This window comes from Pipistrellus kuhlii, unplaced genomic scaffold, assembly GCF_014108245.1.
Source record: "Pipistrellus kuhlii isolate mPipKuh1 unplaced genomic scaffold, mPipKuh1.p scaffold_m20_p_1, whole genome shotgun sequence".
In the NCBI taxonomy this organism is placed as follows: domain Eukaryota; kingdom Metazoa; phylum Chordata; class Mammalia; order Chiroptera; family Vespertilionidae; genus Pipistrellus; species Pipistrellus kuhlii.
This window is the reverse complement of record NW_023425404.1, coordinates 48,569,005-48,593,656: the sequence shown is the minus strand read 5'-3', so window position 1 is coordinate 48,593,656 and position 24,652 is coordinate 48,569,005. Positions and strand designations below refer to the sequence as shown.

The following is a 24,652-nucleotide window of genomic DNA, read 5'->3' as shown; positions in this document are numbered from 1 at the left end:
GGGGAACTGGCTCTGTTACAGCTGTCTCCTCACATTTTCCTCTCTCTCCTTTCCGTGTTCTAAGCTGTGCCCTACAGGATTGAGCACACCCTACATTCGATGGAAATGTCTGCATCCATTTATAAAAATTTTAATATAAAATGGGAAGTCAGGACATAGAGAAAAAAGCACACACACACATGCTCTATACCGCACAACTTCTGCCATCATCAGCGTTCTGGGCATTTGTTTCGGTGCATGTTTCCTGGTAGTGGTGTGAGATGCATTTTACTAGGGAATGCTAAGTGAGGAAAATCCTATAATATAAAACTCTCTTTCCTCCTTGTAGTTTTGTGCACAATGTACATTTTTAAATTTTATTTGAGAAATCACTGCAGCAAGCTGTAAATGATGGAGCGACAAGTCTCACTCATAAAAAGAGAAAGAGCACTGAGCAAGGACTGCTGAGATGCACTGTTTCTGGTAAGATTTAGTTTATACTAAGCTCTGCAAACCCAGCAGGCTCTGAACTGTCAACACAGTGAGACAAAAATCCAAACCAAAGTGCATTTAATGTGTTCATTTCTTTTTTCTTCCCTTTCAATACATTTCCAGTTGAGCAATCAGTTGCAGGCCCCAGGAGGCATTGCATGCCTGTTGCCCTAGGTATGCAAAGTGCTGGGATCAGGATTGGCTCAGGAGGTGGAAATAGAAATTGCAGCCCTCTGGTCTCTCTCCCAAATCCTTACCATTGGCAAGTGAAATTCACCTACCAGGAAACTATAACGTGTGTTGGGGATAGAGAGATGGTATGCATGCCGGGTGTGTGTTTTAAGTAGAATGAGAAGTAGTTGGCCTCAATCACTAAGCTGGCCTCATGCCAGGTGCCCCAGTCTCTTGCTGGGTAGAGAGGAAATGCTTATATCCTGGATCAATGAGCTGTTCACCAAGACAGCATTGTTCTGGGACATGCTTGGAAGGGAACAGCGATGACATCAGATACAGAGAAAGGTTTGAGAACAGACATAGATAGGAGGCTCTCCTAAGAGGGAGCAAGTATTTGTTAGCTTTTTTTTTTTTTTTTTTTTTTTTTTTCTTAAAGGTATATTGACTTCAAACACCAGAGCAGTGTTTTAACTTAGAAATATGTACTTATACTTCATTACCATTACTTTGTAGGAAACATCTGATGTGGGTGTGAAATGTGCTAAGATATAGTGGGTGAAGAATGTCTTTTGCCTTTACCTGGTGCTGGGAAGCCCAGTGACACCTTCTTGTAAAGAGGATCAACCACAGAAACACCATAAACTCACATGTGATGTGGCACCATCTCAGGTCAGGTCAGCATCTCACAGCTCTAGTAGCTGGCCTTGGAGCGCAATGTTGTTTTCTTGAAACTTTACTTACTAGTGGTTCACAAGTATTTCTGGAGAGGGGAGAGGTTTGGGTGTATCTGAAGGAAGGCAAACGTTTGGGTTTCATGGCTGCCGTAAATGGCATTAGGGTAAGTGTATGTGGGTGTGAATCTCTGATCTAGACTACAACCCAGAAGACCGAGGCCAGCCTCTAAACACTCCTGAATCCAGCCATCTTCAGCCTTTCAGCCCTTATTTCAAGATCTGAGAATTAAAGACTTAATTTGTGTTCAATAAGTTTAGTTAAATTTATTCCTATGAATGCTTCATTTGCATAATAGTTTTGGTTTTGTAAACGAACACCTGAAAGGCTGTATGTTTCTCAGGCCCTGCCCCTGCCACCCATGTAAATTGCTAGCAGACATGGTGCTACCTGGGTTATGGCATCTCTGATTAATGATTCCCTCCACAGAATTATAACTCTCATTAAAAACTAAAATCTATACTTAAATATCTAAACATAGTAATTAAATAATCATAATATTTATACATATAATGGAGAATTTAAAATATATTTAAACAGTAGAAATGTATAAGGCTTTTAAAAATTAGATTTATATAATAATCATGCATTCATGTCATATTATTTTTTCTTTTTTCTTCATTATATTAATTTAGTTAATGTTTTAAGCTTGAAAGATGCCAAAACTCAAGCTAAAGTCACATTCTATCTCTCTCTTTAATAGGAAGTCTTTAGGCCTTTTCTAATACAGTGGTGCCTCGCATAAAGAACGCCTTGCACAGCGAACGCTGCACACAACGAACTTCATTTCATGATTCATACAACGAAGTCGCCCGAGCTTCCACGACTGCTTCGCCCGAGCTTCCACGATCGCTGCCGATGTATTGCATCCTTCTGCGCAGGCACTGCAGGCAGTCGTTAGTCACTGCGCTTAACTTAAGCACGTATCGCGGCAATCGTTCTTCATTACGAATTAAATCACGCACGTATCTCGGCAGTCGTCCTTTTAAGTTAAACTCAATATTTTTTTTATATCATGATGTATCTAAATAAAAATAATAACAAAAAATTTATCTTTTTTATGTCATCTTAGCATATTTTATGCTACAGAACGAATTATTTTTTTTAACATGTATTGTTATGGGAAAACGCGTTTCACATAACGAACTTTCCACATAACAAACTTGCTCCTGGAACGAATTAAGTTCGTTGTGTGAGGCACCACTGTAATTCCAAGGAAAATTTTAGCTTCACAGTAGAAAAAGACATCTGAATGGATTTCTGGTAGCTTCCATTCTACAATCTTACATCACTGCCTCTTATGAATTTAACTTTTTGTGCCACTTTGGTAATTTATTTTATTTTATTTTATTTATTTATTTATTTTTATTTTGTACAGAGAGGAAGGGAGAGAGATAGAGAGTTAGAAACGAGAGAGAGTCATTGATCAGCCACCTCTTGCACACCCCCTACTGGGGATATGCCCGCACCAAGGTACATGCCATTGACCAGAATTGAACCCAGAACCCTTCAGTCCCCAAGCCGATGCTCTATCCATTGAACCAAACCGGTTTCGGCCACTTTGGTAATTTTCTTCTTTGCTTTTAAACTAAACTTTGGTAATCTTTTATTGCTCTTTGTTTTAAATGGTCATCTATTAGACATCTCTAAGAGAAGACTAAATACGCCATCTACTTAATTGTTTTTCCTCTATTAAAAAAATAAGTTTAGTGAATATAACAGAAATATTGATCTAAAATTTGAAAAAAAAATGTTTATATGCCCATAGCCCTAATTAAAACTTCTGTCATCTGGATCCTGAATTATCATAAGATCTCCCTGTCCTGAACTGTAATACTGTGATGATGTGTGATGATGGTAACACTTATGTTTGAAGGGCTTACTATATACTAGATACTATTTTAAGTCATATATGTGTGTGTGTGTGTGTGTGTGTGTGTGTGTGTGTGTCTGTCTGTCTTCAAATAAACCCTTTGAAAGTAGACAAGATACTATCCCCATTTGAAAGATGAGGAACTTGAAACTTAAAGAAGCTTAGAAAATTGGCCAAGGCCATGGCAGTATTAAAGTCTGAAGTAGCTTCATACCTCTGGTTGTAGCCCCTGCTCATTAAACTAGCTGTGGAATTCTTCAATTCTCCACACAAATAATTAGGAAACAATATAAAGATTTCTGAAAATAGAGAGGCAAAGAGCTGACACTATAAACCAATAACAAATAACCTAAAAATACAACTGCATATTATGTTCTCTAACATCCCTTTTGGCAATCTCATTCATTACACTGAATGTCTCTATGTTGGCTCCACCCCCATCCAGCTCTCCTCACTGGCAAGTGTCTGAAGTTTCTGATTCTCTTGTAAACTTTGAGCTCTCTTTCCCAAATGTACAGTTCTTTTCAGATCTTGTTCCCCAGTAGCCTACAAAACTATCCAGGTATTGTTTAGCCGCAACCTGCTTTCCCCAAAATAAAGTCTACATTCTCAGAAAGTATAATAATGGTATAAAGTGAGAAACAACATGTTTCTATTGGAATTTATTTATAGATAGTTACAAAGCCTTTGTAATCATCTCCTGCTCAATATATAGGTTTAATGCAGTCCCCAGCAAAATCGTAATGACATTTTTTTTTCTAAGAAATAGAACAAAATATCCACAAATTTGTATGGAACTACAAAAGACCCTGGTTAACCACAACAATCCTGAGAAAAGAGAACAAAGCCAGAGAAATCACATACCCATACTTACAAATTATACTACAAAGCCACAATAACAACAGCAATAAAAAATGATATTGTCAGAAAAACAGACACACAGACCAGTACAACAGAATTGAAAGCCCAGAAACAAACCCACAGGGATATGGGCATTTCATTTTCAGCAAAGGAGCCAAAAACATACAATGGGAAGAGGAAAGTCTCTCCAACAAATGGTGTTGGGAGAACTAGAAAGCCATGTGCAAAAGAATAAAACTAGACTTATATTTGATGCCTTATGTAAAATTAACTTAAAATGAATGAAATACTTAAATATAAGGTCCGAAACAATACAATATATAGATGAAAACATAGGTACTAAACTTAAGAATCTTGGCCTCAACGAGGCCAAATGGGGGAAGATATTTGCAGACAATGCCTCTGATAAGGAGCTAAGATCCAAAATATGTAAATAACTCATATAAGTCAATAACAAAAATACATATTCAAATTTTTAAAATGAGCCCACGAGCTGAACATTTTCCCCAAGAAGACTTACAAATGGCGAGCAGATTTATGAAGAGATGCTCAATGTCACTAGCTATAAGGGAAATGTAAACCAAATCACAATGGGATACCACCTCACACCCATTAGAAAGATATTATCAAGAAGATAACAAATAAGTGATGGAGAGGATGTAGAGAAAAATAAATCCTCATACACTACTGGTGTATGTAAACTGGTAAACAGTATGGAGTTTTCTTAAAAATAAAAACTAAATCTACTACATAATCTATCAACCCCTCATCTGGGTATCTATCTAAAAAAATTTGAAAACATTTATTCATAAAGATATATGTACCCCTATGTTCAGTATAATATTATTCATGGTAGCCAATATGGAAATGATTGAAGTCCTTCAATGGGTAATTGCATAAAGAAGATGGGGTACATATATTCAAAGGCATACTACTCAGAAATCAGAAAGGATGAAATATTGCCATATACAACAATATGGGTAAATCTTGAGAGTATCATGCTAAGTGAAATAAGTCAGACAAAAGGACAAGAACCATATAATTTCAGTCATTTGTAGGATATAAAACAGAAAGGTATAAACAAACAAAATAAACAAACAAATAGACACAGATAACAGTTATGCAGGTTAACAGAGGGGAAGAGAGGTGGAGGAAGGATGAAGAGGGAAGGATGAAGAGGGGAAGAATGAAGAGGGTAAAGGAGATTAAATATATGGTGATGAAGGGAGACTAGAATTTGGGTGGTAATACACAATGCAATATACAGATGCCATATCATAAAGCTGTAACCTTGAAACATATAATAATATTAACCAATGTTACCTCAATGTATGTATGCAATTAAAAATTATCACCTACTGATGTTCCATAATTAATCAATTATTCTTTTATTGTTGAATATTTTAGCGTTTTTTTTGGTCATTTTATTTGTTTTTGTTTTGTTTCAGATAACACCACACCACCACTTTTATTCATTTGGACTTTGCTTTTGTTGAAATATTTCTGCAGGATAAATTCCCAGGAGAGAGACTAATAGGTCAAAGGATATGAATATCTTTACCTTGCTTATTTTCCAAATAGGTTTTATCAGTTAACAGAACTCCCAGTTGTTTGTAAGTTAAAAGCCATACTAAAATGTTGTCAACATTATTTCTGTTTTAATACAATGCAAAAGGATAAAATTATTTTCTGATATATTCATTTTCTGTTTGTATTTTCCTAGTTGTGAATGTTCTGTCCATAAACTTGGATCACTGCCTTTATGGAAACTGTTTTTCTTTGTTTTGTTTTTGGATTTGAATACCACTTGCACACAAAAACCATTAACATTTTGTTGGCTAAACTTGATGCAAATATTTTAATATGTTATACTAGTTTTTGTTTTAGTAAAGTTTTGCATTCAAGTATTAATATATATTAAATATACATTGCATCAGTCAGTCTTTTCCTATGTGATTGGTTGTTGTTGTTGTTTTTGTTTTTGTTTTTATTTTTGCTTTGGAGCTGAGAAATCCATTTCTTTCAGATATCAGATAACAATTACAATATCTCATGTTTACCTCTTTCATAGCCTTGGAATATATTTTGAAGTCTGAAATTGATATTCAGTGTTGAGATAGGTTTTCATTTTCCCTAATTTTCAAAAAGACTTTTTGTCAAGGACAAATTTTACTTTCATGACAGGAGTTACCTGAAGGGCTTTGTGCTATGAAAAGGGTGAAAATTATGGTTTCTGGGAGGGGTGGAGCCAGGAAGAGAAGAGCAGTGAAAGGGGAACCCAGGAGGCCTGCCAGAGAATGGAAGGCAAACTGTCTCCTTCACCTGGGCAGTACCAGGGTGGAATTTTCAACCAGACCTGTGCCCTTGAGTTACTATCATTGTGTGGGGTCTGGACTGATAGGTTACACTTTTTCAAGGCAGTTAGAAGGGTAGCCTAAGGACCTCTTTTACTCCAGATTGAAGATATGTTTTAGACCAAAACTGGTAACGAAACAAAATTTTATTTAAATTAGGTAATTGAACATAATTATTGGTTTAAACAAGAAAAGATAATTTGATAAAATCAAGCAGGACAGCCTTAGAAAACTGAGGACATGAAAAATCCCCAACATACAACAAATCTTTGTTAAAAATAAAAGACCCTTATCCCAGTCAGTATGGCTCAGGGGTTGAGTATCGACCTATGAACCAGGAGGTTACCATTCGATTCCAGGTCAGGACACACGACCTGGTTGCAGCTTTGATCCCCCAAATGGGACTTGCAGAAGGCACCCCATCAATGATTATCTCCCATCAATGATATTTCAATCTATTCCTCCCTCTCCCTTTCTCTCTGAATCAACTAAAACTAAAAATAAATAAATAAATAAATAAATAAATAAAGCTGGTCAAATCTCATTCCTCAACACATAGGAGCTCACGAAGGCAACGGGGGTCTTAGTTCCAATAGGGCAGAGGTTTATTTCTAGAGCTAAGAGTAAGTCAGCCTCTTATTGACTGTGCAGAACTGGGGATAAAAGAGCAGAATTATGGCTTTTCTCAGTTTAGGTTCTTGCAAGGGTATTTCTTAGATAACAAGATCTCACACATCTAGAGGAAATGATGAACAACATAGACTGATGAACAAAAACAGACTCAGAGAAAGAGAAGCACCAAACAGACTTTCAAACCTCAGAGGAAAAATAGGGGAGGGTGGGGGTAAAGGGGAAGAGATCAACCAAAGGACTGGTATGCGTGCATATAGGCCTGGCCAGTGGCCGTGGACAACGGGGGGGGGGGGGGGGGGGGGGGGGGTGAGGGCATATGTAGGGAGGGGTTTGGGATGGGATTGGGGGGATGAGGACAATTATGTGATACCATAATCAATAAATAAAATGGGGTGGTGGGAAGAGCAGAATATGCTGACGGTCGTAGTGCAACTAGCTCTCTGTTTTTCTCCTTTTTGGGCCCCATTTTTTCTGATATTGGATTCATAAGAATGTCTTTTTTGGTTTACCTAAAGCCAGAATTTCCCTGCAAAGTGGAAAATACTGGAAAGCAACTGAAGAAAGCTAAGCTTTGCCTGAGAATTCAGATATTTTACACAGCTATAATCCTTTAATTTCCTTTATATCCACAAATTCACAGAATATAAATGCTGAGCTCAAATACAAATATATTCCTTTAATAGTTTGATTCCTTTGTAAACAGGGACCCTTCTGTTAGGAAAGAATTCTCCTTCAAAGGAATTAGTTGGGTCTGGAGTCAGAAAGCTAAATTAACAAGCACAGCACTCTAGTACATGGAATACATGTGTCTCTCTGGATGGGTTTAGAAAGAAGTAACAAAGGGAGAAGGATAGATCAGGAGTCTACTTCTCCAGTGTTCTCTGTGCCTTCACTGAGGATACCAATGTCAGAAGAAAAACTGTCCTTACCTCCAGGAAGGTAATCCCTTCTTCTCTCTTACTCCCATCAACTTCTGACTTTTCTCTATTGACCAATCTGTTTAGCTTATATCATCTCATACTTTTTTTTTGCCTTAAAAACATGATTAGGTTGGGGACATCGAGGCTAATAAAGAGAAATAATTAAGGTTTAGTGAGTACAAGTTTGGACCAAGCGATGTATGTATGTTTTCTCATTTCAATGTCCCTCAAAATTAGGAACCTTCACATTAGTGCTGTGAAATACCATTTCTAATTCACTTTACAGATTAAAAACCTGAAACTCCAGGAGTTGAAGTAACTTGGATGTGGTTACACTGCTAATTTGTTGCACTGTTGGAATTTGAAGTCAGATCTGTTTCATGCCAGATCCTGTGCTCTGTACCACTTAGCCTTGCCCAGCTGCAAATCTCTTCTTCGTAAAATAGCAAACCAACAACTTTCACCCTGCCATTCTTCCCACTTCTACTTGTATATCGAATAGTTCAAATGTCTTCTGATAACTCCTGATTGCCTCCCAAGACAGCATAGGTCCTGCTTCCTGTCACCCCATCTAGCTCTCTGTCCATACTTTTGTTAGCCTGTCTCCTTTTCTGGGTCCCAATAAAGCATTTAAATGATGGATTCAGGTGTCAGACTGCTTCAATTCATATTCAGTCTTGAACCAGCTAGCTGAGAGAACAGGAGGAAGTTACTTTTTTGCATTTCAGCCATTGGAAAAAAAGCATTAAATGCTAAAATCTTTATTTACCTAACAGTTATTATAGCATGAAGTAATTTTAACTGTCATATAGCAAGAGCCCAATAAATAGTGGCTACTTTTTTGGGGCTGATAAACTTCAGGGTAGCATTTATGTAGCATCTAATGCTTCTAGCATGGTGTCTGATTCAGAACAATAATTTAACAAGATTTCACTGAATAAATAAATATAATTAAGAAGTGTCTATACTCATTACTTAAAGCTGATTTTTCTTTAAACCCTTGTAATCTGAATTCTTCTACCACTAATTCATTATTGTTATTATCTAAGTCATTAGTAACTTCTTAATTGCTAAATCCAATAGTTCTCTCTCCTCAGTTTTTAAAATATTGGACAGCTGATGCCTTACTTCCTAAAACCCTACTTGCCCCTGACTAATGGCATGGTATCCAAGTGGATCTCTATGCTCGTCATGGACAAATCTGTCAATTTAACCTGTATACCTCTTCATGCCAATCTGCTGATTTTATCTTATAAAGTCTCTGCAGTCTACTTCTCTCTATTCATATGCATTACTGTGGATCTAATCTTAATTTTTATAACCTCATTTGTAGGCTACAGAAATGGTTCCCATTCTTTCTTCAATATTATGTTTTTATTACACTTTAGCTAGAATCCCCCCCCCAAAAAAATACAGATATGATTATACCACCCATGCATTGTCCCTTAATCTCACTTTTGAATTTTTACTTGTTTCAATGTAATTACTATCTTACTTTGCCAGCTTCCAAGTTTTAGGATATTTTGACTCTTCTTCGTGACTTTCCCATCTTGCCAATACTTCTTATTAATCAATATCTCTTCTCTTTATTCTTTTTCTTTCATATACCTCCTGTAGGATGCTACATGTAGGCAGTAAGTAGAAAATCAGTGATTCAAAAGACAAATAGAATCGAATCAGTAATTTGCAAATAAAAGAGACAAAACGAGGATTCTGATATCATATAAAAGCAATGAGAAGATATTTTTAACCAAGGCATCCCTATAATTCATCTAGGAGTCTCTACATGCTTTTTGATATGGAGGGTATGAGCCCCCATGTGTGGCTTTAAGAGGGAAGGCAGATGGATATCAGACCATGCACAGCAATATGGGTGCATAGAGAAGCAGGAAACAGCAGAGCTTCCACAGGACAGTTCCTTAGAGGTTAGTTCCACAGCCTTCCCACACAGGATTATGTGTGTGATGGTAATCATAAAAACAGGCTGCTACCTGCTCTGCAGCTGTTTCAGTAAACTCATTCTTTATAATTTCCAGGATGTGAAATTACTCATCTAAATTTTCTTCACATAAATGCTGCTTGATGAATAAAAGTACAGTGCAGATTATGTCCTTTAATGGTACCACTAATCTTCTGTAATAATGGAGGGTGATGATTATTGTTTATGTTATTCAAGGTAAAAATGGATTTGTACGAGTGCATGTGTGATTTTGGAAGGGGAGAAAGGGAAATGGGACAGCTGAGTCAGAGTGCTAGATTGAAGAAACGGATCAGCACTGATTATTTCTGATTATTTTAATCCTCTGCATGAGGTAAATGCATTAGAAAACCATGTGATTTTCATATTTTAATATTTGATTTCTGAATCACCGCAGTGATCAGTGAAAAAGTAAAGCGGATTTTATGTTCTGTTTATGAAGTGGAGACAATTCCTAAGAGTACAGGGATTACTGGCACAAAAGCAGAATATTAAGTTCCAGTTTCTTCTTCAGGTCTCTACCTCCCAGGTAGCAGAGATAGAAGTATCATCTACAGACATTTCCACCCATTATCTCTGTTTTAAAAGCTTAACTGTGCCCACCCAACTCCCTGCCCAATTCTGTGCTTGTGAACTTGGCTGCCAATTATAAAAGCATGTGGGCAGTTGAGGTATGAACAATGGATTAATGGTTTGTAGACCAAGAACAGTTGCTATTTATTTCTTTTTATAGCCCAGCACACCTGGGAAGCAAGTGTGGGAAGGATTTTTTACTTGATGACTCCACTTTGGAGTCCATACAGAATAAACATTCTTCTCTAACTTAGCTAGCCAAGTGAGCCACTTAAAGTAACATTTGCTTTCTCATTTGTAATAAGTAAGGGAGAAAGTCCATGAAAATAGGTGCAATACTTTTGTATTCTTATTTTTATATACATGGTGTCCCAAAAAATGCATACATATGTTACTGGCTGATAGCTTAATTTTGAAAATAAAACGTATTTTAATAAACACTGCCTTTATAATTATTCAAAGTATGTATATATTTTTGAAACATCCTATATTTATTTGTTTAGTGTCTCAGTCAGTTTAGCAAAGCTAACACCTTTGTTCATCTGTCTTTTACAAGCTCTAACTACTGACTTGTTTTTAAATTAAAAAAAAATACACAAACACACATACAAAACAGGTAATAATCTTGGTCACTGGGAAACATTCCCAGACTAATTTTTCTTTCTGTTTCTATAATGGTTGATTTTATATTATCATTCTTTCCTTTTAAGCTATTTGAAAGTATCATATCAGCCGAAACTTGTTTGGCTCAGTGGATAGAGCATTGGCCTATGGACTGAAAGGTTCCAGCTTCAATTCCAGTCAAGGACATGTACCTTGGTTGCAGACACATCCCCTGTAGGGGGTGTGCAGGAGGCAGCTGATCAATGTTTCTCTCTCACTGATGTTTTTAACTCTCTATCTCTCTCCTTTCCTCTCTGTAAAAAAAAATAAAAATATTTTTAAAAATTAGCATTTCATCGAAGGCAGATTTCAGGCCCCTTATGTGTCTCCAAGTCCACACACCTGACAAAAGTGGCCTACAAAGGGACAGGAAGAAGATCAGCTTCTAAAAGTTTATCTCTCCAGAGTGTCTCAAAGACCCTGATATAGGGCTGCATGTGTTGGTGACACAGGTTTAGGTAGACTCTGTTCCCGGCCACATCCTGATTGAGCAGTTATCCTATTCTAGGCCTGTAGCTCACCTGTCTATAGCTTTATATGACCACACCTCTCTACCTATCTGTTTCTTTTATTTTTTACATATTAGGCCTAGTAATAATTAATGTCGTTTTCTAATACTTTTTTAAATCGAATTTATTTAAACAATAAACAAAATTTAATCAACAATATAGTTGGCGTTGTTTTCTACTACTTGTGCCCAACACTCAGGAAGCATTTTAATCCCTCTGTTGTAAAATTCTTGTGATTTTGATGCAAAAAATTCGGTCAATGCATTTTTGAGGCATTCTTCATTATTAAATTTTTTTCCAAGAAGAAAGTTTTGCAAAGAACGAAACAAATGGTAATCGGAAGGGGCAATATCAGGAGAATATGCAGGTTGAGGGAGAACTTCCTATTCCAACTGGCACAGTTTTTCAGCAGTGATTCTTGCAGTATGCGGTCGTGCGTTATCGTGGTGAAGAATTACGCCCTTCCGATTAATCAGCGTGGGTTCTTTTTCTCTTAAAGCTTGGGCTAACCTTTCCAATTGGGCACTATACACTGCACTTGTAATGGTTTGGTTAGATGGTAAAAGTTCATAATGAAGAATTCCTTTAAAATTCCACCAAACACACAACATCACTTTTTTCGCTTGCAAGTCAGGTTTTGGCGTGGGCTGCGGAGCCTCATTTTTGTCCAACCATTGAGGCCGCCTTTTCAAATTAACATACAGCACCCATTCTTCATCTCCGGTAACAATTTGCTCTAAAAACGGCAAACGGTTTTGACGAGAGAGGAGCGAACTGCAAATTGTGACTCTTTGATTACGGTTGTTGTCGGTCAACTCATGAGGAACCCATTTTCCAAACTTTTGGACTTTGCCAAGTGCACGCAATTGATTGGAAATTGTTTTTTGTGAACAATTTAAAGTTGTCGCAAGCTCTTGTTGGGTAATTTGAGGATTTTTCACTAAAAGAGCTTGAAGAGCTTCTTGATCAAAATTGGACACAGGGCCTCGACCACTCTTGTCATCTAACGAAAAATTTCCCTCGCGAAATTTCTCAAACCAACGCTGGCATTTTCTGGTGCTAACTGCATCTTGACCAAGAGCACTACAGATGTTTTTTGCAGCCTCACTTGCTTTTCTTCCTATTATAATTGGAACTCGTGCAGGCGTCTTCAAACTACGGCCCGCGGGCCACATGTGGCCCGCAGAGGAGTCTGATCCGGCCCGCCAGGTTTTTTGGGCAGTGAGCGCAGCCGAGGTGTTACAGTAGGAATTAGTAGTTCATATAGTCCGGCCCTCCAGTCTCTGAGGGACCGTGATCTGGCCCCCACTTTAAAAAGTTTGAGGACCCCTGTAAGCATGCAGTGCCGAATATGCTCTTCATCCGCCATCTTCTTAGCCCTAGTTTTACAACAAAAACCAAACCAAACACAAACTTTTTCAAGCAAAACTTGTTAATTGCACTTCACACGTTCTGTAGATACCATGTGTTTGAAGGTTATGTCAATACAAGTCAACGCCAAGCAAGATTTTAAACGAATGTTTAAAAACGACATTAATTATTACTAGACCCGATATACCAGGCTCTTCAGTTTCTAGTATGTAGGTCACTCACTGCCTTCTCATCACATATTGCAGAATTAAACCAAATGAAATCATGTTCTTTCTTCCTTGAAGGCGGAACACATGTTTCTTACCTGTGGTGGAGACTACCCCAATGAGGTGGTCTTAAATAATTAAAACCCACCAGAAGAACAGGACTTCAAAATCCTATCATACAATTCTTTCTTATCTCTATCCCTTGTCTCACTCATCACCGAATTCAGAGTAAAGAAAATACTGAAAACCAGACACATTACTTGGATCATATCTTTGTGGGTCCCATTTGTAGATGTTTCTGATTTGGGGCCTCTTAGAAGTGCTGGGATGTGTGAGATCACCGTAGCCTTGAGTGAAACTATAGCATACAGCTCTTTGGTTCAGTCATCTGCAATAATGATGGTGTCTATTGGGGTTAGCAAGAAATTATACATTACAGAAATCCAGCTAATTACCACATGCCAAAGTAGCTTTGCAGTGCTATTGTTGTAAGGACATTAAAACCCAAACCACAGCTGGCATGAGGGCTTTGTAGCTTATCTAGGCCAATAGATGGCATGTGTATGCATATGTTTGAGCAAATATGTATGATGTGAGAGACAGAGAGATGGTGAGAGAGAGAGAGAGAGACAGTGCCCAATCATTAATGAGAACAAAAGAAAATTGAAGGGCAAAAATAAGCATATTTATAAAATTGGAGACAAATAGGATTGGGTCATTGTTTCCATTTCTTTACCACTGGTGCATGTCTGTAAAAATGAATTTTCCTAGGATTCTCAATTTTCCTTGATCCACATGACTTACACAGATCTTAAAATGGATAATGATGAATCATAATGAGAGACAGAAGGGGAGTCAGGCAGGGAAGCAGCTGGAGATGAGAAGTGATGGAAGGGCACCAATCCTTAAAGGACTGAGGCATTTTAATCACCTCATACATAGCTTCAAGTGCTAACACCTTCAGAGACTAATAACTGTGCCCCTTAGCAAAAGAAAATTGGGCTGGTGACATCTTGAGTAGGGAAAAAAATGTCACATCTTGTTTTTAGGTAAAATGAGACACTTAGAAAGCCAAGAGCAAGATAGCCCTGTAGGAATTTCCTCAGGGGGTAGGTAATAGATCAATTTACTTTATCACTGACCAGGTCCTAAATCTAGTCTCCTTTTCCCACATGAAGAGTTTATGAGGAGAGCCTGTGCCTGAATATAACATTTGGAAAAAATTGAAGTTTTCTGGCTAAAAATAATTTAATAATATTTCCACATAACCCTTTTAAATTTCAAATGCTAAAAGGAAGAAAACAAAATGATAAAATTGGTGACTCCATGACATTATGCTATCTAAACCATTCATTTAACGTAGGACCAAACTCAATGATTCCATCATTTTTTGTTCTTGTCATGGGAAATGGAAAGTCCAGTCAGAGTACAACACCAGTTCTATCCAGTTTCCTCCTCTGTCCTTAGACTTCAGGCTGAGTAACTGCCTGGCTAGAGGTCCTTTCACGTTGTTAGTTGAGGTAAGTATACATGTGAAAGTTGTAAATGTACATGCTTCTTCCAGGAAACAAAATGGAAACACAAAAAGCATACTTAATCTACATTTAATAATTTAAACTTTTTCCTTCCTCTGTAATTCATTCAGAACCTAGCATTGTACCTGTATTCACTGAAATAATTTTGTTGAAATAAGTGTGCATGTAATATTGTTCATTTGCTCCAGATGAGTGTGTGTGTGTGTGTGTGTGTGTGTGTGAGAGAGAGAGAGAGAGAGAGAGAGAGAGAGAGAGAGAGAGAGAGAGAGAGAGAGAGAGAGAATGATTAGAAATGCATAACTGAAAATCCACAGTAACTCTGGAGAGCTGGCCAAAAGAAATAACTGAAATATTTGTGATTGAAAGCACAAGGGATTCCATGCCTAGGAGTTAAATGAAGAGATACATGAAATAGCCAAAACCAGTTTGGCTCAGTGGATAGAGCGTCAGTCTCCAGACTGAAAGGTCCCAGGTTTGATTCCGGTCAAAGGGCATGTACCTTAGTTGCGGGAACATCCCCAGTGGGGAGTGTGCAAAAGGCAGCTGATTGATGATTCTCTCTGATCGATGTTTCTAACTCTCTGTCCCTCTCTCTTCCTCTCTGTAAAAAATCTATATCTATATCTATATCTATATCATCTATATCTCTATCTCTATCTCTCTATATATATATCTATATATCTATATCTATATCTATCTATCTATCTATCTATCATACATGAAATAATGGGCAGACATGTTTGGCTAGGTGCTATTTCCCTGTCTCTGAAATCAAACCACAGTCAACCTCAACACAGGAAACCTTTCTGGCAGTGACTCTGGAAGGAGAACACTGGTGAGCAGACACTCTGGATGTACTCCCCCCCCTCCCCCCCCCCACACACACATTCCATCCATTTTACTGTTATTGTGGGTTTTGCTGCTAACTGTTAACACCTGCAACTCCCTCTGAAAGATTGGCCTTGAGTGATTGGATCTGTTTCACCCAGAAACCACCTGGAACTCCTGACTGAGGATGTGAGTAGGTGGGAGGTGGGGGTAAAGAAAGCTCTACCACCTAACCTGCTGCCACAGGCAGGCAAACGCTACAGTGCTGACATTTATCTTTTAGAAGGCCCTGAGGAATCAGGGTCCAGCCATATGATCTCACCTGAAATCATATCTTTCCCAGCTTCTCCCCTGCCCTATCCTAATTTCCTCACCTCTCCAGAGGCTCTTTGTAAGAGCAACCTCTAAGTAAGTCATTTCCGCAAGAATCATGTCTCAGCCTCTGCTTTAAGGGAGCGAAAGGAAAGACAAAGTTATAAATGATGCTGGAAAAGTATTCCTGAATGCCATTTTATGTTCTAAAAGTAGACTTTTTCTTTGTCCATCAATCGTTGAAGAGCATTTGAGGAATCTTCAAATGTGGTGCTGACTGCCAGCTGTCAGCTAAACCTGGATATAATACTGTTGTTGTTTTTTTGTTTTTGTTGTTGTTTGGTAAAGCATATTTTTTTGCAATTATTTGAATATTTTATTGTTTTTCACCCATATGATTTGATGAGAATTAATTGGAAATTGAAAAATTGAAGTGCTCATAATAAAGATAAGGATTGTAGTCCTAAAACAAAACAAAACAAAAAAATTAAAACAAAGATAAAAATCACCAGAGCTGTAGTCAAATGGTCAGTCTTTAGCCTCCATCACAAAAAATTCTCACTAGGTTGCAGATTGTGATTGGTTGTAAAGGAAATAGATAAAATTAAAGAACATGTTAAGAAGGCTGGAAATATAGATTTGGTTATCTTGTCTAAAGGAAGATGGATTTTATATGCCCACTAGAGGCCCGATGCACAAAATTTATGCAAGGGTCCCAGCCCTTGCAGTTCTCACTGCCTCAACTGGCCCTCACAGCCTTGGCTGGCCCTGGCAGCCTTTGTCTGGAAGGTCATCCAGAAGGAAGTCCAGAAGGTTGTTTGGCTGTTTGGTCTAATTAGCATATTAGTTCTTTATTATTTGGGATTAACTAATCTAAATTATTTGAGGTCATAACCCTTCACTATAGTAAGTCTCCCTTAAACATTTTATTTTGAATGTTTTGTTTTAGGAATACATTATATTTAGACTGCATAGGAAAAGGCAATTAAAAAAAAATGGAGAGGTAAGAAATCAGGTGGAAAAGGAAAGGGAATGAAGAGCTTGACAGGCCTGGTTGCACCATCTAGATCTCCATTCAAGTACCTGCCAGAGGGCAAAGTGGCAGCCGCCTCTCTCTGCCACAGCATGTGTTCAATGATAGAATTTTCACTGACACTGTGTCAGACACTGAGCACAGCAGAGGCACCAGGGTTGGGTTATTTCTGCCTCATGCTAGACACCTTTAACAGACAGCCCTGTACCTAAAATTTCCCATTGACCTGTCTGAGGCTTTCCCACAAAAGCATTAGCTATTTGAAGCTCCTCCTACTGAATCCTTTCACTTTCTTTTCCCCTTTCACAGATGTCAGACCTGATCATACTCTGAAAGCTCTCCTACCCTTTTCATGCTCCTTCCTTCTTTATTCTTGGCAGGTGTTTCCTCCAATAACCCTCATGTGCATCTAATATTTCTTGAAAAATTATCTGAAAAGGCATAATTTATAATAAAATATGAATTGTTCATTCATTGAGTCCTCTCAAAGAAATATTTCCAATATGGATGGTTAGATTTGTAGTTTTCTGTCGTCAACCTGTAAGGCTAATGATTTAAGCAAATAAGACCACCTGAGGAATCAGTGTCTTAACTGGATATCTGCTGTACATTTTCACAACCAGTTTAAGTATTAGAACAAAAAAGGAAATCTTCAAGAATGGCCAAAATCTAGAACACTGAAAACACTAAATGCTGACAAGGATGTAAAGCCACAGAAACTCTCATTCATTGCTGTTGGGGATGCAAATTGATACAGCTTCTTTGGAAGACAGTTTAGTTGTTTCTTACAAAACCAAACATACTTTTACCATACAATCCAGCAATCATACTTCTTTGGTATTTACACAAAGAAGTTGAAAATTCATGTTGACACAAAAGCATGCACATGGATGTTTACTGCAGTTTTATTCATAATTTCCTAAAGGTAGTGCCCTAGAATAGATAATTGTATAAATAGACTGGTATATCCAGACAATGGGATATTATTTAGCCCTGCGATAAATGAGCTATCAAGCCATGAAAAGACAAGGATAAACTTAAACACATATTACTAAGTGAAAAAAATCTATAAAATCCACATACAGTATGACTCCAACCTTGTGACATTCTGGAAAAGGCAATACTATAAAGATAGCAGAAAGATAAGTGGTTGTCGGGGGTTAGGAAGGAGAGTGGAATAAATAGGTGGAAGACAGAGAATTTTAGGGGCAATAAAACCACTCTATTTGATATAATAAGGGTAGATATGTCTTATTATTATCAACTAGGGTCCAGTGCACAAATTTGTGCACCTTGAAAGGAACTGTGGGCCTCGGAGCTGTGGTGGGCATAGGGGCAGGTCTCTGCTCATCCTCCACACCCCTGCCTGGCCCCTCCTGCCACAGCTAATGGTCCCCTCACTGCCGGCAACCCTGCCCCTGCTGCCAGCGTTCCCATACGCTGAAGACACAGAGCAATTGGGGCCAGTGCCATCACTGGGTGATGGCCCCTCAGGAGCAGGGAGAGGTGAAGAAAACTTCGGGAAATCGGGGCCAGCAGCCACCACTCACACCTGATGACAGCACTGAGTGATCAGGACCAGTGTTGGGCTCTGGCAGTGGGTGCGAGCAGTGGCTCCAGCACCAGCAGCAGGTGGTAGTGCTGGGTGGGACCATGGCATGTGGGAGCAAAAATATTTCAGTAACCACCAGAGCCTCATTATGTTCCATGATGACAGCGACTAGCACCCCGAGTTGGTCTCATGCCCACACTCACCTGCACCACTATCCTACCACAGCCAATATCTGCTATATTCCACGCTCTGCCACCTGCTGCCAATGCCCGCCATTTTCCATACACCCCCCCTGGTGGTCAGCACACATCATAGCGACCGGTTGTTCCGTTGTTCCACTGTTTGATCTGTTTGCATATCAAGGACTATATATGAATATGTGTCCAAACTCATAACATACACAACACCAAGAATTAATTGCAATGTAAACTCTAGACTTTAATGATTACGGTGTGTCAATCTAGATTCATCAATTATAACAAATGTACTGCTCTGATGAGGATGTTGATAGTATGGGAGGTTATGCATGTGTATAGGCAGAAATTCTACCTTTCACTCTAAAATTGCTTTTAAAAATTAAGTATGTTGCCCAGCCTCGTTGGTTGAGTATCTTATCTCTCCATGCACAAAGAGCTCGCTAGTACAATTCCTAGTGAGAGCACATGCCCAGTAGGGGACATGCAAGAGGCAGCCAATTCATACTTTTCTCTGATTGATATTTCTATCTTCCTTTCCCTCTCTTTTTTTCTCTAAAAAAAAAAAAAATCAATAAAAACAAAAAAAAGTTATGTTTTTAAAGGTGGGAAGGAAAAAAGTCAGTCTTCACAGCACAAAAGAACCATAAGGTTGTAAGAACTCACATTTGAACTCCATGTGTTTTGGCGGTCCAGTTTATCGCACTTGGCTTTAGTTTCCTTACCTTGAAAATCAGATATAATCTTCTTTATATTGCAAAGATGTTATAAATATGAAATGATATGACTTAATGTGTTTGGAAATACCTAATTAAAAATCAACAGATGATAGTTTCCTACCAGTTAAACACATGATTGTCTGATCTTATCTATAGAAAATCTGTAGGTCATTATATAAAGAATTAAAGGAGGCAGGAGGGAAAAAAATCACATAATAAAATAATTTGATGATATAAAGAAGAAAAGATAGTTTCCTGTGTTATCAAAACCAATATTTTCCTCCCTTCTTGCTCAATCCCAAAGGATCTAGCTTCAAATATGAATATATAGTGTATTTTCTTTACAATTTTCAGACTTGGAGAGAGGAGGGACTACTAAAAAGAAAAATATTCTTTGTTACGCCAAACTATAAACAACAACAAAAAAAGCTATAACTTCTCTTAATCCCCTAATCCTCCTAAAGATTTATCACATTTTCTTAAGTTAATGGAACCCCTAAATCTTTGAGAAAATAAGTGTCAGTGACCCATTATAACATTCTGAACTTCAATATTTTAAAAGGCAATGACGCTTTATCCACTGAGCCAAACCAGCTAGGGCTCTTTGTCTAGGGCTCACTTCTTAATAGATTGCTCATACTAGGACATGATATCAGGGGCCTAAACCAACTAAAATATAATGCCAAAGACATGCTGCCTTCTTTACAAGAAAATTATTATTACATCATGAATAAAATGAGGGCAACACATCAGATGTGATGCTTTATATTCTATGCCTATTTGAAATTTCAACTTTCCCAATCTCAAGAGAAGTTTCAACTGACAATATTTCTTTATTTTTTGAACATTTGGCTAATATGGCCCCTAATTTCAGAATGGTCCTTTGGATGATTTATGTCAATTCATAACATTCTGAACCAAAAGGAATATCTTGGAGTAAACATTCTTTTCCCCCAAACATTACACTAATAAAAAATAATACGGGTAAGGAAAAAATGATGTTTAAGGGAGTGGAAAGAAGGGTTGGAAAAAGTGATGACACCAATACTATATAGTGTTGACACATATTATCAGTTTTTAAATGCAATAGTTACCACATATTGTATGCCTATATTATGTATTTGGGACCAAAATATCGAATATGTGGGTAGTCAATGTATATTTTTTCCCCCAAAAAAGAATGATACTGGAAGTAAGTTAAATGAATTCTGGAAAACTGCATAATTTGTAAGCATTTGTGGCTCCTCCCTGCAGCAGTGACTGTAAAAACAAATGCCTATCCCTTAGTGCTATTAGTGCTATTCAGAACTAATCCAGCAGCTTCTTGAAAATGAAGCTTGCATAGTAAGACACAGAGGAACTTCTTTAAGGACAAAAACAAACAAACAAACAAAAAAAACACAAACAAACAAAAAACACCATCTTGAAGTGAGTTTGAACTAAGAGAGAGACAGGGCCTTGATTACTTGGACAAAGGCAATGCATGCTTATACTTTGTGAGGACTTATATGTGTGTTAACTCATTTTGTCCTCCTAGTCATTCTCAGAATAATGTATCATTATCATTATTTCCTTATGATATAAAAGAAGAATCAGATCCTTAGATATATAACATGACATGCTCATAGTCACACAGTTAATTATCAGAGCTGGCATTGGTACTCAGATGGTCCAATTCTAGAACCTGTATCTATAATAATAAAAGCATAATATGCAAATAGACCAAATGGTCAAACAGTACTTCTGGACGACTACACCATAACTTCTGGAGCCAGGCCAACCAAGGCAGGTGTGACTGGTTGATGAGGTCCTGCCATCACCTCAGGATTGCCCCATGGATGGAGGCCCCAGCCACCTTCTTTGGGGCAATCGATGAGGGTGCTCTGTGATTGATGCTCCAAAGAGGGAGGCCCAGGACATCATGCTGGTGGCGCTGCAGTGGGTAGGTGTGGCCTCCCTCTGAGGACAATTCATCTAGGAGCCCTGCAATGAATTGTCCCACAGAGGCCCAGGCCACCAGCCAGTGACATTGTGGTAGGTTTGCAGTGCTGGCCAGCAATTGCCCCACAGAGGGAGGCCCAGGACAGCCAAGCCATCACACCCTACACTTGTCACCCACAGAGGGAGGCAACTGGTAGCAGTGGAGAGAAGGCAGCACAGCACAGATAGCAACCAGTGGCAGAAGCAGGGGCAGGGCCAGTTTCTAGAAGAAGGGGAAAGGAAAAACTCAGTAGACCCTTATCACCAGCCAGGCCTAGGAGACCCTACCTAAGGAGGTCTGTATTGTGAGAGGGCACAGGCCAGCCTGAGGGACATTCCCCCTTCACCCCATGCACAAATTTTGTGCACTGGGCCTCTAGTTTATAAGGCAAAGATAAGGCAGGGGGGCACCAAAAGACATACCCCATTGAACAAAAGGACAAAAATCAATCAGCTGATTCACTAACCTGAGTTCCCATTTGTAATAGGAAAAAAAAGTCAATAGACACTGCTTCATTATCTAGTATCTCATTTCCCCCAAAGATTATCAGCTCCATTAAATAAGGAATTATATTTAATTTACATATATCTCTAGTACCAAGAAATAAAGAAATACTCAATACATATGTAGCTGATAAGTAAATAAAATGGATTAAGGAGAGACACTTGTATAAAATTCTGATTTTTTTTCCTTTGCCTTCTATTCTAGTACTTTTGTGTATAATGTTCCCATTTTTCTCATAAGTATGTGTAGTCTCAAGAACAACTATGATTACAAGCATGAGTGCCAAAAGACGAAGTATATGTTAATCTTATGACTTTCAAATGAGGCCCTTAAAACCCCAAACTGAAATGAGAGTCTTGAGAGAATAGTATTTTTTGAGGCTTAAAAAAATGAAGCTCTAGAATAATTGATTTTCCTGTAACATTGAGAACTATAAAAGTCCTATCAAGGTTGAATTCTGGGGAAAATCTTCAGAAGTTGATATGAGTAAAAGAAGCAAGCAAGAAAATAAAAAGAAGTTAAGATATACATAGGATAGGCTGAGGAGTTTCAGTATAGGTACAATCAGAATCCTAATCTGAAATAATAAAAGGAAGGAAGGAGGGAAGGAAGAAAAGAAGAGAAGAAGGAAAGTAAGGAGGGAGGGAGGAAGAAGGGAAAAAGGAAGGAGAATGAGAGAGAGGAAAGGAAAGAAAAAAAAAGAAATAAAGGAAGCAGGGAAGGAAAGAGAGAAAGAAGAAAGCAGGAGAAAGGAAGGAAGGAAGGAAGGAAGGAAGGAAGGAAGGAAGGAAGGAAGGAAGGAAAGAAGGAAGGGGAAAAAAGATGAAAGAAAGAAAGAAAAAAAAGAAAGAAAGAAAGAAAGAAAGGAAGGAAGGAAGGAAGGAAGGAAGGAAGGAAGGAAGGAAGGAAGGAAGAAAGAAAGAAAGAAAGAAAGAAAGAAAGAAAGAAAGAAAGAAAGAAAAGAAAAAAGAAAGACAGGCAATATTCAGTCTGGATGGCTGAGATGTTTCCTGTATGGAGCAGAAACACCAATATTTAATTCAAGAACCCCACAAAATCCCATGTGTGAAAAACAAAATAAGATAATACCTCCACTTAGACACATAATAGAGTAACTGAAGAACATCAAACACAGATGGGAAAATCCTATAAGCATCAATTGTGAAAATATCAGTTACCTCTAGGAGAAAACCATTGATAACTGATATCTCCACAGCAACATTAGAATCCAGAAAATAAATGGAGTATTATATTCAATATCTATACTAATAAAGGAGAAGTATGCAAATTGACTGTACCTCCACAACACCCACCAGACAATCAGGGGTACATATGCAAATTAACGCAACAAAGATGGAGGGTTGATTTGCATATGTAGGCACAGAGCGAAGATTGAAGGCTCCAGCCCTAGTGATGATTGAAGACTGAAGATGACTGAAGCCTGAAGACTGAAGAGGCGTGGCTTCTCCATTGTGGCTGGAGTGAAGGCCTTGGCCCTGGGTGCCAGAGGAAAACCAGTGTAGGCAGCCAGGGGAAGGAATTTGTGCAATGGGCCTCTAGAGTTAAAGTAACTCACAAGTTAGAATTCTAAATTCAACAAACTAATTTTCAACAAGAGGGCCAAAATTGTATTTTTCTCTGCCAAGAGACATATAGAACATCTTTAAGGTACAGTAAAATTTGTATCATAAGTAGCTAACAGGAGTCAAGAAAATGGTATGTGGATCAACCTACCAGAATAATACAAAATAATAGTGGTTTTGGGTCCTAATGTCAATTTGAAGCTCCAAAATGATTTTTTTTTATTTATTAGAGGTGTATTAGTTTCTTATTGCTGCTGTTAGAAACTACTACTGACTTAAAGGGTTAAAATAATACCAATGGCCTGAGCAGGTGTGGCTCAGTCAATAGAGCATTGGCCTGCAGAGTGAAGGGTCCTGGGTTTGATTTGGGTCAAGGTCACATGTCTGGATTACAGGCTCCATCCCCAGTAAGGGGGTGTGCAGGAGGAAGCTGATCAATGAATCTCTTTCATCATTGATGCATCTATCTCTCTCTCCTTTTCCCTTCCTTTCTGAAATAAATAAAAATATATTTAAAAATAATACAACTATATTATAGTGCATTTTTATTTGTCCTAAGACAATATTATAGTGTGGGTATGACTGTGTAGCTACTTGAAACTCTAGGGAAGCTCTAGGGAATAATTGATTTCCTTACTTTTTTAGTTAGAAGTCACCCTCCAGAGGTCTAGAAGTCACCTATCATCCTTGACTTAGAGCCATAATCCTCCATCTTCAAAATCAGCAAGTTTGGGGGCCATCCCTTTCATTCTCCCTCTTTTGACTGCTTCTTCCAGTTATAAGTATTCTGGTGATTACATTGGACCTATCTGGGTAATCTGGAATAACCTTCCTATTAAAAGTCAGTTGATTAGAAACCTTACTTCTATCTGTAACCTGAATTCCTTTTTGCCATGTGATGTATCATATTCCTAGATTCCTGGGATCAAGATGTTAACATCTGTATAGGGGGGTATTCTGCTATTACAGTAGACTCTAATTCTCTTTACTAGTTTTTAACATATAGGAAAACATGTCCATTCATGTACAACTTTTGTAAGGTAAATTGCTTATAAACTTAAATTTTAAAATCACAAAGACATTACTGACAAAA

General features: G+C 38.0%; 1 long non-coding RNA gene across 3 annotated transcripts; it reads left to right on the top strand.

The window, feature by feature from the left end:
• The first annotated feature begins 359 nt into the window (after window positions 1–359).
• On the top strand, window positions 360–24,396 carry LOC123651583. 3 transcript variants are annotated; one of them, XR_006740392.1, is made up of 3 exons: window positions 360–462; window positions 1,159–1,314; window positions 24,336–24,396. It is a non-coding gene; the product is annotated as an uncharacterized LOC123651583 (long non-coding RNA). The 3 variants fall into 3 exon arrangements; XR_006740390.1 differs by lacking the exon at window positions 24,336–24,396 and adding an exon at window positions 6,296–6,470; XR_006740391.1 differs by lacking the exon at window positions 24,336–24,396 and adding an exon at window positions 3,146–3,255.
• The last annotated feature ends 256 nt before the right edge of the window (window positions 24,397–24,652 follow it).